Below are 15,786 nucleotides of genomic sequence, written 5' to 3' on the forward strand. Positions count from 1 at the left end.
TGAGCAGGGGAGGGGCAGAGAGACAGGGAGAGAGAGAATCTGAAGCAGGAATAACCACCCTATTATTCATCCATCTACCCTCCACCTACATGATTTTGTTGCTGTTTTGTCCTCTTTTGTTGCCTTTGCTTTGTTTGCTAGTGCTTAAAAATTGGGGTGCCTGGGTGGCTTAGTCAGTTAAGCATCCAACTCTTGGTTTCACCTCAGGTCATGATCTCACAGTTTGTGAATTCAAACCTTGTGTTGGGTTCTGTGCTGACAGGGCAGAGCCTGCTTGGGATGTCTCTCTCCCTCTCTCTCTGCCTCTCCATGGCTTGCTTTCTGTCTCTCTCTCTCAAAAAGTAAATAAATAAACATAAAAAAAATTAAAAATGTCTCTTCACTCTCATAGGCCTTCAGATAGAGTGGAGGTAAACATATATTCCAATCTCCACCTTTATTCAAAAGCCTGTATTTTTTTTCTTTCATTATTTAAAAATTTTTTTGATATATGATGTTTTAATTTTATGTGTTTTATATTTGTATCTTTAAAACTAATTTAATTTTTTTTCATTTTAAACAAGAAGTTTATTTAAACAACAAGACGCTTGACTTGAAGGGAAAACTAACTAGGATTCATTTCTTTTAGAGTGATTTATCCCTACTTAAAGACAGATTGCCCTATATGTAACAGCTATGTACAAAACTTGTAAAATTGTCCTTGGTTTTACAATGATAAATGAAAAACATTAAAATTCTCCAATCAGGGCGCCTGGGTGGCTCGGTTGGTTAAGCGTCCGACTTCGGCTCAGGTCATGATCTCACGGTCCGTGAGTTCCAGCCCCGCGTCGGGCTCTGTGCTGACAGCTCAGAGCCTGGAGCCTGTTTCAGATTCTGTGTCTCCCTCTCTCTCTGCCCCTCCCCTGTTCATGCTCTGTCTCTCTCTCTGTCTCAAAAATAAATAAACGTTAAAAAAATTTTTTTTTAAATTCGCCAATCAAACAAGGTATGCAAGGATTTTTATGTTGTTCTTTTTTTGTTAAACAGTGAGAGCAAAATAACTTACTGGAATATAAACATAAGAGCTGAATGAGCATGCCACTAATGGAGAAAGGGGGTATTTTCACAGAACCAGTATTTTTCCCCATCCCATCTCCATTTGATGTCGATCAAAACATACCATTGGCCATTTAGTTAAAAAAAATGCAAAATGCTTGTGCACCTACACAGTTACTTTATGTACAATAAATAAGGGCATGAGGAAGGGGAAAATGAAAGAATAGAGAAAACTATACTGTAACAGTCAGGATGTGGTGGAACCAAATTGCGGTTTTCTAATTGAGAATGTCTTCTTGGTCTGGAGGAACAGAGCTCTGGAGTAAAGTAGCAAGTTCCCTTTTTCGTAAACACCTCCCGTCTGCTGCTGGAACACATCAATTGTATCTTCATCCTCCATCTCCAACTGTGCAGGTGTGTCTGTTTCATTGATTGGCTGCCCATCAAATCGGAATCTGATCTGCCTCATTGACAAACACTGTCGTTCACACTAGGCTTTCATTAGTTTACTAAGTGGTGTATGCCTCTTAATCTTAAACTGCTCCACAGAACCATCCTGCCCTGCCACCTTCTAATTAATATGATCGTTGTTCTCAGTCTTGACTCCTTCCTTGGGCTTTTCGTTGGCCACGGCGAGTGCCAGAGTCTCCTCAGCTGCCGCTTCACAAGAGAGGTACCAGGTCTGCACTGAACGACCACACAAGCAGCACCAGGAGCGGCCTAAAACTAATTTCATTTGTAATGGATAGTGTGGCTGTACTTCAAAATTCAGGATACAACAAGATATGTGTTGAAAATCTTCCCTGACCTTCAATTCTCATCCATGGAGCCACCTAGCATTACTGTTCTTGAGTACCCTCCCTTGCAGAAACATTCTTTTCTTATGTAAGCAACTGGCTATGTTTTATATATTAAATTCATCTTTTTGAAAAACTTATTTAAATAAATTCAAGTTAGTCAACATACAGTATAGTATTGGTTTCAGGATTAGAACTCAGTAATTCATCACTTACATATAAGCCAGTGCTCATCCCAACAAGTGCCCTCCTTTTTTTTTTTAAAGTTTATTTATTTAGTTTTTGGGGGAGAGGGAGAGGGGGAGAGAGAGAGAGAGAGAGAGCGAGCACGAGAGAGAACCAGCTGGGGAGGGGCAGAGAGAAGGAGAGATACCCAAGCAGGCTTCACACTGTCAGTGCAGAGCCTGATGCTTGATCCCATGAACTGGGAGATCACGACCTGAGCCAAGATCAAGAGCCGGGTGCTTAACCAGTTGGGCCACACAGGCGCCCCCAAGTGCCCTCCTTAATGCCCATCACCCATTTATCCCATCCCCCCCACTGACCTCCCCTCCAGCAACCCTCATTTTGTTCTCTGTCTAAAGAATCTCTTATGGTTTAACTCCCTCTCTTTTTAATCTTATTTTTCCTTCCCTTCCCCATGTTCATTTGTTTTGTTTCTTAAATTCCACATATGAGTGAAATCATATGATATTTATGATTTCTTTGACTAATTTAACCTTTACAAGTACAGAATTATTATTATTATTGCTTTTGCCAGGGACAGAAAAACAATACAAAATTTGCAAAAGAAGGAAGTTGTCATAAGTGTTTGGACACTTTTCTGTCTCCCCTCTGATCCAGCCATTGCTGTGGCAACCAGCTCCAGGGAGGGGGGTGTGGAGGTGGGGGGGGGTGTGGGGGCGTGTCAGCTAGCCTCACTTGGGTTGTATCCCAACAGTGCCTCACCTTATCTCAGGCCTGTGCCATGAGCACTTCTTGCTTCCTGTCTGGGGTATGTCTGACACCTGCAGGTAGGAAATCGTAGGAAATCCTGTAAGCACTAACAAGTGTCCACCCACAAGTTCAGGGAAATGAAACCCTTTTGGAAGCAACTTTGTCCAGGGGGAATGGGAGCTGATGGTTAACTACTTCCTTCTCTGTTCTTCTAGCCACGTTTTGTTCTGTGTTTCATAAGGCTTCTCAGACATTTCTGCAGAATTGAGGAAAACAATGGTCCTGCTAGTGGTGGCCAACTAGGAGCCTGTCCTTGGAGAGGCTTTCCTTTCCGTCTTTAGTGGCCTCTTCTGCATTCTGCAACCTGGAATCACTTCCCAAATCAACTGCTTACAGTTTTGGAGGAACTCAGGTGAAAACAAATTAAAAGTTCTATGATGTTACTTTATTTATTTATTTATTTATTTATTTATTTTATTTTTTTAAATTTTTTTATTATAAATTTTTTTTTCAACGTTTATTTATTTTTGGGACAGAGAGAGACAGAGCATGAACGGGGGAGGAGCAGAGAGAGAAGGAGACACAGAATCGGAAACAGGCTCCAGGCTCTGAGCCATCAGCCCAGAGCCTGATGCGGGGCTCGAACTCACGGACCGCGAGATCGTGACCTGGCTGAAGTCGGACGCTTAGCCGACTGCGCCACCCAGGCGCCCCCCTATTTATTTTTTATTTTAGAGAGAGGGAGAATCTTAAGCAGGCTCCACACTCCGCACAGAGCCTGACACAGGGCTCGATCCCATGACCATGGGATCATGACTTGAGCCGAAACCAAGGGTCCGATGCTCAACCGTCTGATCCACCCTATCACTTTACTTTTAATGATGTATTTTAAATAGAAACCAGTGAAATCCTCATGTGAGAAAGAGCCGTGGTGTGAAAAGCCTGGGGTCTTTTCTCCTTTCAGGAAGCCTAGCACTAGTGCAAGCCTCCTGATCACAAGTTATCCCTGAGTAACTTTAAACAATTTTTTGAATGAGTAATATATGTTTGTGGTACAAACTCTAAAAGTACAAAAGCAAATTTAGTGAAAACAGTCTTTCATCCCTTCTCTGTCTCCAGTTCTGCTTGTCAGAGGCAGCAACTGCCTTCAGTTTGTTATGTGCCCTCCCTGATGTTCTATGCACACAAAAGCATATGCATTAACTGGACAAGTATTTATTCATTGAATGAATATATATGTATATACAAATATGTTATTTTCTTTTTATAGAAATCATTGCATTTCTCTAACTCAACTCTGTAGCTTACTTTTTGCATTGAAAAATGCCCACCTGAGTAATTTTGATTAATAATAGCTAACAGGCAAAATTCTCTGATGCTAAGAGTGGTGGCAGCCTGAAATAATTACAGCCATCAGGGAACGTGTATCTTTTTGATCCACTTATCTTGCTGAGGGGCCTAAGATGGGAAGGGAGACCATCAAGGGGCCAGGGGAATGATTGGAGGGTATTGGGTCTCAGGTAGGGATTAGATCTTGATTTCGTTTCACCAAGTTCATTTCCTGGGAGCCCCAGATTCTGTTTAGTCTGTTCTCAGGATTCACCTGAGATGAGCCCTGAACCTTGCACCCTGGAAACCCTCCTTTTTGGCACAGGCAATATTTCTACTGCTGTCTCTCACCCTCATTAATCTGTGTTGCCACTCCTTCAAATGTAAGGATATTTATAAGTTGAAAGCTGGGGTTTAGGGTCTGTATAAATAAGTGCCTTAAAAGTTTAATCCATTGAATCAGCAAGGAGAATCCAACTGGCTCTTAGAGTCCCAACTTCCTAGAACTTATAGTAACTTTAAAGATCATTTGGAGCCCCCCAGTTAGGCAATTCCTTCATTTCCACTCTTGAGTTAGTGGCAGATCTAAGACTTGCATTTGGGTTCTACTCAATTGCATGAACAGAAAGAGGTTGTTAAGGCCAGGTGATTCTTTTTTGGATATGGGAGTAAAGAAATATATAACCCCTTTCTTAAAGTTTTTGGGATAATGTCCCACTGGTCTTTGAGTAGATGCCTTCTGTGCTTTTACTACTGCCTTCACTCCATCTTAGTGAAGTTTAGTTCACTATGCCCCTGTAGCCTCATCTGTGGAAATTACTTTCTATAATAGGCTGAGATAAAAAGATGCATTTTAATATTACTATTGTGATAAAAATTGCTAATATTTGCATAGTGTTTTACAGCTTATAAAGGGAATGTGAATGCTTTTATTGAATCCTTAAAACAACCTTGCATGGCACAGCAGATTATATTTTCCAAAGATGGAAAATTTATATCTCATCTCTCATGCTCTTAAAATCCAATGTGGATGTTTCTCCATGGGTAGGATGCAGTAGACTTTTGTAAACTACCTTTACCAATAGAATATGTGGACGTGACACTATGTGACTTCCAAGGCTGTATGTACAGGCAGTACAGCTTTCTCCTGGATCTCTCTCTCAAGACATGCTCTTTCGCAGGCACCATGGAGAACATCTGGCTACCTTGAAGTTGCCATGCTGGAGAGACCATGTAGAGAGAATGTGTAGAGACACAAAGATATGCCTGAAACATTCTAGTGGCTCCACCTCTCACTGTTCCTGTCTTTCCAGGCCAGGTGACATATGAGTGAAGAATATATGAGTGAAGAAGCCTTAAGATGGCACCAGGCACAGCCACATCCTGACTGCAGCCTCTTGAAGGTCCCTGAGTTAGAATTGCCCAGCTGAACTGCTCCCAAATTTTTGACTCACAGAGAGAAAATAACTAATGTTGTTTTAAGCCACTAAGTTTTGGAGCGAAAGATATATAATCATAGTGATGCTAACATATGGTATTATTGTTATACCTATTTAACTGTTAAGTATATTGAGATCAGTGGCCAGCTGAAGGTCTCATCAAGTGGTAGAGTTGGGACATGCCCTCATGTCTTTAGCTCTAATTTCCATGTTACTTGTTCTTCTCTCTGCTGTAGGTTAAGGCATAGTCACACACACACACACACACACACACACACACACACACACACTGTATATTTCCTTCTTCAGTTTTACATAAATCTAAGGGGTGGTGACTTCTTTCTTTCTAGAGTCCTGAGGTTTTTGTTCACACCACACCTCTACCTGTACCATAGCTAGCACAACCACTTGCTCTGCTCTGTGACCACTGATCTGTAAGGGTTTTTGATTCTTACAGTGTTTTCTTTGGCTCACCCATGTCTCTGGCTGTAATCAAGCTTCAGAAGCCATGTAGTGACACTACTTTAAGGCTGTCATGGGGAAGGATCCTCCTGAAGGGAAGAGGAACATTTTGCTGTATTATGTGGGCTGCTCATTTAAGCCCATGATAGCCTGGCACCTGTGTCCTAGTGAAACAATTCAATGCGCTTGTGAGTGGGCAGTGAGCCAGTCTAGCAGATGGCCATGAGAGAAGGGACCATGTACCGTGTGATCATCAAGTGTGCTTGCCCAGGGCGGGAGTCCCTGCCAGAAAGGTCCAAATGTCTGCCCTTAGAACTGGAGTCTTATTTTTGTAAGAATGCCTAAAATAGAAAAAAAAATGTCTGGAAAAAAACTTAACAAAAACATTTTTTTTTTAATTTGAGCTGGAAACATAGAAGAGAACTGAGCTGTGTTAAGAGAGACCTTTTGGAAGTTGAAGTGCTTGGTCATAAGGTACTTACTGTGGAGCTTTTTTTCCTGGGTTAACAATAGCTCACTATGAAATTAGAGAATGTGGATATTCACTGTGCTTGCATAGAAGTTGTATCCCAGGCTCATAGCTTTACCAATGGGATGGTTCTGGAAACATCTGAGGCAAGAGGAGGCCAGAGTCTGTGGCTTACCTGTCTGGAAATAGGAGTTAGCAGGCAGTTAGGCTGGAATATAGAAGCCCCCTAGTTTAGATTGGCCTAACCCTTTTTCCAGAAAGACATGTAACATGAGCCCCATATAATGTTTTTGGTTGTCAAACACCCATGATATTGTAGGCACTACCAATGAATTTTTCTTCTTTTTTTTTTTTTTTTAATTTTTTTTTTCAACGTTTATTTATTTTTTGGGACAGAGAGAGACAGAGCATGAACGGGGGAGGGGCAGAGAGAGAGGGAGACACAGAATCAGAAACAGGCTCCAGGCTCTGAGCCATCAGCCCAGAGCCCGACGCGGGGCTCGAACTCACAGACCGCGAGATCGTGACCTGGCTGAAGTCGGACGCTTAACCGACTGCGCCACCCAGGCGCCCCGAATTTTTCTTCTTTAAAAATGTTTATCCTCATTCCGTTTTCAGTAAATGTTCATGTATTCATTTTTTCAGAAATTACTTATTACCTTCTCTCACACTGGAAGAGAATATGCCTCATGGTAGTGGAGGTATATAGAGATTTAAAATCCTGTCTCAGAATTCAAAGGCTCTTCCATTACATAAGGAAGTAAAATTATATAGAGGTAAATATGAAGCAGGATGTGAAAGGCTATAAGAAAGGTAGAACAAAATAATATGGAGAGTAAGGGAGAAACAGAGGAATGGGTTCTTTGTACCCTATTAGCTTCAGCCATGCCTGTAGGAATACGTAGTGTTTATAACAGACAGTGGATCTTACTATTTTCCCTATTTAGAAAATATAGGTAATCAAATAGAATGAGATAAAAATTTCCTTTAACTTCATTATTCAAAGACAACCACTCTGCCTATTTCAGTATACACATTTCAGTCATTTGTGTGTGCACATCACACACACACACACACACACACACACAATAAGATCATACTAGATATTCCGTTTTGTAACTTGCCTTTTTGGCTCAATTGTGACCGTTTCTCTAGGACATGAAACATTTTACAACATTATTTTAAATGGTTTCATAGTATTCTATTGTATAGATACATATCTAAAGGAATCTTCTGTTTTGGGCTTTTAGCATGTAACTGCCCACCCCCCCCACCCCCATTATAAACATGCAAAGCAAACATACTAGTAGCTCTGTCTTTGTGTGTATCAATGATGACCTTAGGATAAAATCCCAGAAGAGGAAATATTGGGACAAAGCAAATCTACATTTTCAAGGCCATAGATACTTCTGCCAATTTGCCATTGAGAAAGATGTCTTTCAGTTGCATGAAAGTCTGATATCCCTGCAGTTTCAACAACATTCAACAAATTATTACAAACTCTCAACATTTGGTATGTAAAGGATATATTATCACTGCTTTCTGATTTACGTTTCTTTGATTACTAAGAAGGTTGGATAAGGTTATAGTAGATTATGTAAAATTGACGTAGTTGCACTTAGAAACAGAATCAAGGCTTACTAGGCATCAGTTACAATGAAGCATTAATGATAAACTGGGGCAGACTATTTCATTTGACTTTTTATTAGAGTTAATAGGCAAATGGGTCATAAGAATATGGCAGGTATAGCATAATTGTTTTCCAAGCCTGACATTTGACGCTAATATATCTTTTTTTTTTTTTTAATTTTTTTTTCAACATTTATTTATTTTTGGGACAGAGAGAGACAGAACATGAACGGGGGAGGGGCAGAGAGAGAGGGAGACACAGAATCGGAAACAGGCTCCAGGCTCTGAGCCATCAGCCCAAAGCCTGACGTGGGGCTCGAACTCACGGACCGCGAGATCGCGACCCGGCCGAAGTCGGACGCTCAACCGACTGCGCCACCCAGGTGCCCCGCTAATATATCTTTAAACAATTTCTTGCCACCAAAATAGAGAAAAATGGGTTGGCAGACATTTTTCTTTATTGAACTTCTACTTGCTTGGATGACTGTATCTGTGCACTAAAGGGAGGTTTTCAGGGACAAACATCAGGCCTCTGTCTTCGGATCCATGTCCTCAGTAGTTCTATCAACACCATGGATGAAGTAGTCAGAGATGATCTTAAACTGGCATAACAAAATCAGAATCCAAAAAAAAAAAAAAAAAATAAAAAAAAAGCACGACAGAAAAAAGAATCCCTTAGCATCAATCGCACTTGGAGGATGGGAGTTGAGTGTGTGCTTTGGTAGTAGCATGCATTAAAAAAAAAGGCATTTTAATGAAATCAGTGTGTTTTGAATCTACAGAGTGCTATAGCCAGGGAGAAAAGGGAAAGTAGCATTAATGCAGATAAGAATACACTTACTTTGAGGAAGTGGGAAGAGAGGGCAGCACCACATGCTGCCGTGGCCAGTCCCCACTTGGGGAAGCTATCTCATGCTGGTTTGCACATTTTCAGAAGGGTGTGAGCCCCTCCCTCCTTTTCAGATTTCAGAAGCTTCCATGTCCTCACTCAGTGTATTTGGGCGCATAATTCATTGCCCTTAATGGGAAAACCCAAGGGAAATCACAGATAGACTTGAGAATTTTGTCATTCCTTTCAAAGTCCAAGGGGATCATTTTATTGGTTAAACTGGATACAAACTGGATTGTCTTGCATCTTTTTATTTCTGCTACTCTCGGGGATCAGGAGGATCATTAATAGCAAATTCCCTCTTCTACATGTTTATGTATGTTTGTTTAAATAGTAGGATGGTAACATTGTTTCTATGGGGCATAGGGACAGAGGAGGAAAGGAAGATGATGATTAAGGCTTTCATTGTACATCTTTGCTTTCACTACTTACAATGAGCATGTATTTTCTTTCGGAAAAAAAGAAAAGATCGATGAATTTATTTTTTTATTTTTGTAAACAATCATAAAGTTATAAAAAGTTAGAAATATATTTTATATATTTTAAATCCCCGAACCATTTGAAAATAAATTGCCAAACTGATGACCCATCATTCCTGAGTATTTTAGTGTGTATTTCCTATAAACAAGGACAATTCCCCGCATGACCACAATACAACCATTAAAATCAGAAAATTAACATCGATAGGTTGCTACATTGAATGCTTATACCCCATTCAAATTTTACCAATTGTCCCAATAATGTTTTTCATAGCAAAAAATTTAGCTCAGAATCACATGTTGCATTTAACATCATTTATCTTTAGTCTCCTCAGTTTGTGACAGTGCCTCAGTCTTTCCTTTCATGACCTGAAACTTTTAAGGATGACAGGACAGTTATTTTGCAGAATGTTCCCATATTTGGATTTGTCTGATATTTCCTCATGATTAGATTCAGGTAGTGCACCTTTGGCAGGAATATCAAAGATGTGACACTGTTCTCACTGCATGTTATTGGGTTATACAATTTTGATTGTCCCATCACTGGTGATATTCCCTTTGTTCACTTGATTAAAATGGTATTTGCCAGGCTTACCCATTATAAAGGTACTCTCTCCCCCTCTGTGATTAATATATTTTTATGGAGGTCCTTTGAAACAATGTAAATGTTTCAGTCTTTTTCAGACTTTCAATTTATTCATTCATTTATTTATATATGTAGGAATTTGCGATGTGTTATTATTCAGAGGACTAAAATCCTGTACTCTATCATAATTAAATGTTCCAATTATCCCAGATTTGACTGGTGAGAACCTCTTCAAGCCAGTTTCTCTAGTCTTTTGACATGTTCCCATCATTCTTTGAGTACTTCCATACTTTCTGACACAACAAGATATTTCAGGTTTATCTCGTACTTCCATTGTCTCAGTTCTGGAACTGGTCATTCTTCAATGGATCTTTGGTCCCTTTTATTTATTTCTTAAAAATTTTTTTTTCTTAATGTTTATTTTGGAGAGAGAAAGAGAGACAGAGTGTGAGTGGGGAAGGGGAAGACAGAGAGGGAGACACAGAATCTGAAGCACGCTCCAGTCTCTTAGCTGTCTGCACAGGGTCCAACATGAGGCTCGAACTCAGGGACCGTGAGATCATGACCTGAGCTGAGGTCGAACGCTTACTGACTGAGCCACCCAGGTGCCCCAGGATCTGTGGTTCCTTTTAGTGGGAAATGGTAGTTAGAAACCAATATGTAAACAATAAGTTTGTTGGCACTGAGGTGTTGCTGCTCCCAGTAGAAAGAGCTAGAGAATATGTGTCTGTGTGTACGTGTGTGTGTGCATGTAGACACTTACATATACACATAAAAGTTTTATATTAATATTTATTTTGTATAATTATGTGTTTTGACAACCATCGTTCATACAAATACATCCAATTCAATCTCACATTATAGAATTCATACCAGCTTTGTCCTAATTCGTGTCTGTTAACTCTTATCTCTGACAGTGAGGAACCCAGCTTACTTTATTCTAATTACATTTATTTATTTGATCAACTGCCCTGTATGTAACCAATTTTCTATCTCTGCCATGCCTGGACATTATCTGCACTCTGCTTGGGATCTAACTCCAAACACCAAATCACATGTGGTGGTTTTTCTTACCTGGAGCTGGCTCTGACATCAGCCTGGAGCCAGGCTCTCCTTTGCGAGGATGCTCTTCCCTCTTCTTTGCTTGGGTTCTAACTCCCTATGCTGGCTGCCCCGACTGCCTCCCCGCCCCCCACCATGATATCTACCTTGCTCTGCCCTTGCTTAAAGATTCACTATTACCATTAGCTTAAAAGTCCTTTACTCTTCAAAGCTTCCACTCACTCTATTTTCTCAATATTAGATATGAACAGGTGAACATTACAGATGGCAGCCACTAATGTCAGTAGATGGGTCAAGATAGTTCCCACCTTGGGAAATATGAGAAGTTATTCCTCACGTGTTTCACTTTATAGAGGAAACGGAGATTGAAAGGAGATGTAGCAGATAGTGAACAGAAACAGGGCAGGTAAATGCTGGGCTGGATTCAGGCAGGCCTATATGTGAAGAGGCAGGTGGGCAGGGATGGGTATGTATAGATTCCAGCTGGGTAGAAGAGTCTAAGAAATATGTGGATGGATTTTTGGAGGTAGAGGAATTGTGTAGAAGAATTTTTCAAAGAGTCAGAATGGTGAGTAGAGGGGAAAAGGTGGTCAGTATAGCTCTTCTTGCTTCAGGAGTGAATTGTGTGACAAACTCCTTTGCAAACAGTTCATTGTAGTTGACAGTGTAGGGCTTCTGCTTGACCACTTACTTTTGAAGGGACAAGTCTTTGAATAAGCTCTAACCAAGGTCAGGAACAGTTTCTGCCCCTGTTGGGATTTCTTCAGTGTGCTGGCATTCTCTGACAATATTTGAAATGTGCAACGGTGCAGAAAGGGATTGGGGCTGGAGACTCTGGCCTCACAAGTGACTGGACTGGAGCCCATGATCCAAAAGCGCCATTTCTTTGGGGATTCAAGTTTTAGAGCAGTGTTTTTCAGGGGCTATCTGTATTAGGATAACCTTAGATATTTCTTAAAAATGGGGACTATCTTCCATCACAGACCTGTGATTAAGAATCTCAAGGGTCTGGGGCTCCGGGGTAGCTCAGTCAGTTGAACGTTGGACTTTGACTCAGGCCATGATCTTGTGGTTCACTAGTTTGAACCCCGCGTTGGGCTCTGTGCTGATAGCTCAGAGCCTGCAGTCTGCTTCGAATTCTGTATCTCCCTCTCTCTCTGCCTCTCTGCTGGTTGCACTCTGTCTCTCTCTCAAAAATAAATAAACATTAAAAAAAAAGAATCTCAAGGGTGGAGGGGGTTCTGGAAATGTGAATTTTAGACAAATTTCTCAGGGATGTCATAAGCACTCTCATGTTTGAGACACTAAGAAAGATAAACAGCACAGCAAACTCGCTTAGAATATTCTTTGTTTAAAATCTTGCCCCTTTACATAATATTTTTCTTGTGTTTTGGTAGTGTGTTTTTTATTTGCAAAGAGATCTATTTTTGATGATAGCAAGTTGTGCAACGAGGTAGTGTCCTGATCCCGGTACCAGATTTGACAGAGAACTTGTAAACATATGGCTGTTCGACTCACACCGCCATCTAGTGACAGTTCATTCAATTACAGCCAGTCTTGGCACAAATGGAACCTTGGGGTGTTTATGGCAAGGCAGTTCATCTCTGATTCAAATGAATCCATGTTTCAACTAGAGTTTATTTAAAGTATCAATTCCTTTTCATTCACATTGACTAGTCTCACTGTGAGTGGACCATCGCATTATAGGAAAAGGTTTCGTGGTAGATATTTAGACTTTGTTGGCTTTTTACTCTTACATATTTTTTATCTGTCCGATTGCTCAGAACATCATGAATATGAACCCTAGGTACTTTCTAAAAATTTTTACCTTTCATGTGAGTAATGAGTTTTTATTGAGAAATCAAATAAGTTCTATTAAGAAATGTTTAGATGCTTTTTATTAATTTAAGGGAGAAAAATAGGATATTAAGAAAGTTTTAAGGGAGTACCTAGTAGATTTTAATAAAATTGGAAATATGAATTAATGTACATTTTACAGTAAGCTTAGAATAGCTTTTATAAAATTCACTATACTCTTGCAATATTAATATCACTTGTAAAAGCTTCTAATGTATGTTAGTGGTAAATTGAGTAAGGTATTGAAATATTACAGACCCACAAACTTAATATTATCTTATGGTTATATAGGTAAAAATAGCTATGGTTATTATTTAAGATGTATGAAAATATTCATGTATGGTTACCTAGTAATATTTCTGCATACATACTTGTCTATCATTTTCATATAAAGTCTTTCTAGTGAAATCTCAAGTTATTTCATTACTCTTATGTAATGTACTCTTATTGCCTGTACAGATATTTACTAATGAAACTATTTTTAAATTTTGGATGATAAAATATGCAATCTTCTTCATAAAAGTTGGACCTAGTAGAGATTGTTTTAATGATGGTTTCTATTATGATCTGACCGTTATTAGTCTAATATTAGAAAAAAGTTTTGAGCAACAGAAAGGTAAGGATAAAGAGTTTCAACAAGGATAATGAGAGGAGTGATTTTTACTTCTTAATTTTCTTATAATATTTGAAATGCCAGCAATTTTTCAACTTTGTTTTTATTCTTTTGATTTTAAAAGTAACACCAACTCATGACTTTGTTTTATTCACTGCTATATCCTGGAACCCTAGAAAGTTACTTGTCACATTGTAGGTGCTTAATAAATATTGATTGGATGAATGAATGAATCAGAAATGTTCAAACAATATTGCATAGAACTCTTTAATCTGCTAGAGAAAACCACTGTTTTTAAAAAAATGTTTACTTATTTTGAGTGAGAGAGAGAAAGAGCACCAGCAGGGGAGGGGCAGAGAGAGAGGGAGTGAGAATCCCAAGCAGGCTCCACACTGTCATTGTAGAGGGGCTCAATCCCACCAACTGTGAAATCATGACCTGAGCTGAAATCAAATTGGAGGCCTAACCAACAGAGCCACCCAGGTGCCCCTAGAAAATCACTGTTAATAATATACTGCATATTCCTCTAAATTTTTAACACATACATTTCTTTGCATACTAATTTTTTTAATGTTTATTTATTTTTGAGAGAGAGAAAGAGAGAGAGACAGAGTGCAAGGGAAGGAGGGGCAGAGAGAGAGGGAGACACAGAATCTGAAGCAGGATCCAGGCTCTGAGCTGTCAGCATAGAGCCTGGTAAGGGGCTGAAACCCATGGACCGTGAGATCATGACCTGAGCCAAAGTCGGACGTTTAATTGACTGAGCCACCCAGGCGCCCCTTCTTGCATACTAATTTTTGAAAGAGACTATTCTCCATATACTTCATGTAACTTTATCGTTCACTAAAAAATATATCTGTCCCAGTACATATATACCTGCCTTATTCTTTCTAATTGATATATAGTATTTTATTATACAAATAAATCATCACTTTAGTCAGCTTTCCATTGGAACATTTGGCTTGTTACTTGTGTTTTTCTTTGTTTGCAAATGTTGACTATGGTGCAACAAAATGTCTGTGTATCAGAATTCTGTGTATATATGTGTGTGTGCAGTTGTTCAGCTGGAGGATATAACTATTATTGTTAAACTTCCCTCAAATTATTTTACAATATGGGAATTCCTTTTCCTCAACATTTTTGCCAATAATGAGTAGAAATTTATCTTAACTGAAATAGAAATGAATGAAATTGTTAATCTGATGAGTGGCATTTCAACTGTGAATATTCCATGTTAAGAAAAAAATTTCTGATAGCAAGATGCTTAGCCTCCTGCACATGGTTTTATGAATTTATTGGCATTTCCATGGAGGACTGACTTTTAAATTTATATTGTAAAGTTCCACATTATCAAATAGTTTTTGATTGTTCGAGTTTTTAGTTAATGTAAACTTAAAAGCTCCAAAATATAAAATAATAATTTGCAGGGTTCACATTGTTTCAAAGATTGCAATAATTAATTTTGCACATCACTTTTGCAGATGTTATTTTGTAAATGCCACTTATTGAATTCTTAAACCAACTATGTAGTTTCTTGAAGGAAAAATTGACACTTTATAAAAATAGACTAATTGCTAAGAAGAAAGTCATCAGTTCTGCTTTGTAGTCTTACTAAAGATCAGTAACATAAATAACATTTGTATTTATTATTCCTTTTGCCTGTTTTCTAAAGCGTTGGATAAATAATTGTAAGAAATTGTAGTACATTGTAAGAAAAAGGTACAGATAAAACCAGACATTCTTGGTATGCTAATTTCCTTGGTCTTGCAGTTTGGTGAGAAGGGTGCCTGGAACATTTGCATCTTGTATTGTGTAATGAGACCAACGCAAAATGATTGCAGCTCATGTAAAAGACAGGGTGGCATGTTTTCAGTTTTAATGGGGACACTCAGAAAAGTTCCAATTCTTCCTGACATTTCTTATAGCCAAATAAACGTGGTCTAGGTTGGAGTGTCTATTATGAAAATAAGAGGAGAGCAAGTCAATTATATTTCAATGACTGAATAGCCAGGGGTCCTCATTAAAATGATCACAAAGATTGCAGTGTTGGTTTCTTCTGTGTGGCTGCTGATTAAGTTGTATAAGAATGACATGGCCTTTTGGGGAGCAAGCTAGAGTGTGCCTTAGTATGTGGAGGTAGAAATTGTTGACCCCTCCCAGAGTGAAATGTGTGCTACCTTGAGAAAGAAAAATATTTTTTTCTC

The 15,786-nt window shown here is 39.1% G+C and overlaps 1 pseudogene; it reads right to left on the reverse strand.

Annotated features, from left to right (window-relative positions):
- Positions 1-972: 972 nt before the first annotated feature.
- On the reverse strand, positions 973-1,880 carry LOC121029822 (small ubiquitin-related modifier 2-like; annotated as a pseudogene).
- Between the last annotated feature and the right edge of the window lie 13,906 nt (positions 1,881-15,786).

This window comes from Herpailurus yagouaroundi, unplaced genomic scaffold, assembly GCF_014898765.1.
Source record: "Herpailurus yagouaroundi ecotype Mexico unplaced genomic scaffold, PumYag 139, whole genome shotgun sequence".
Classification (NCBI taxonomy): Eukaryota; Metazoa; Chordata; class Mammalia; order Carnivora; family Felidae; genus Herpailurus; species Herpailurus yagouaroundi.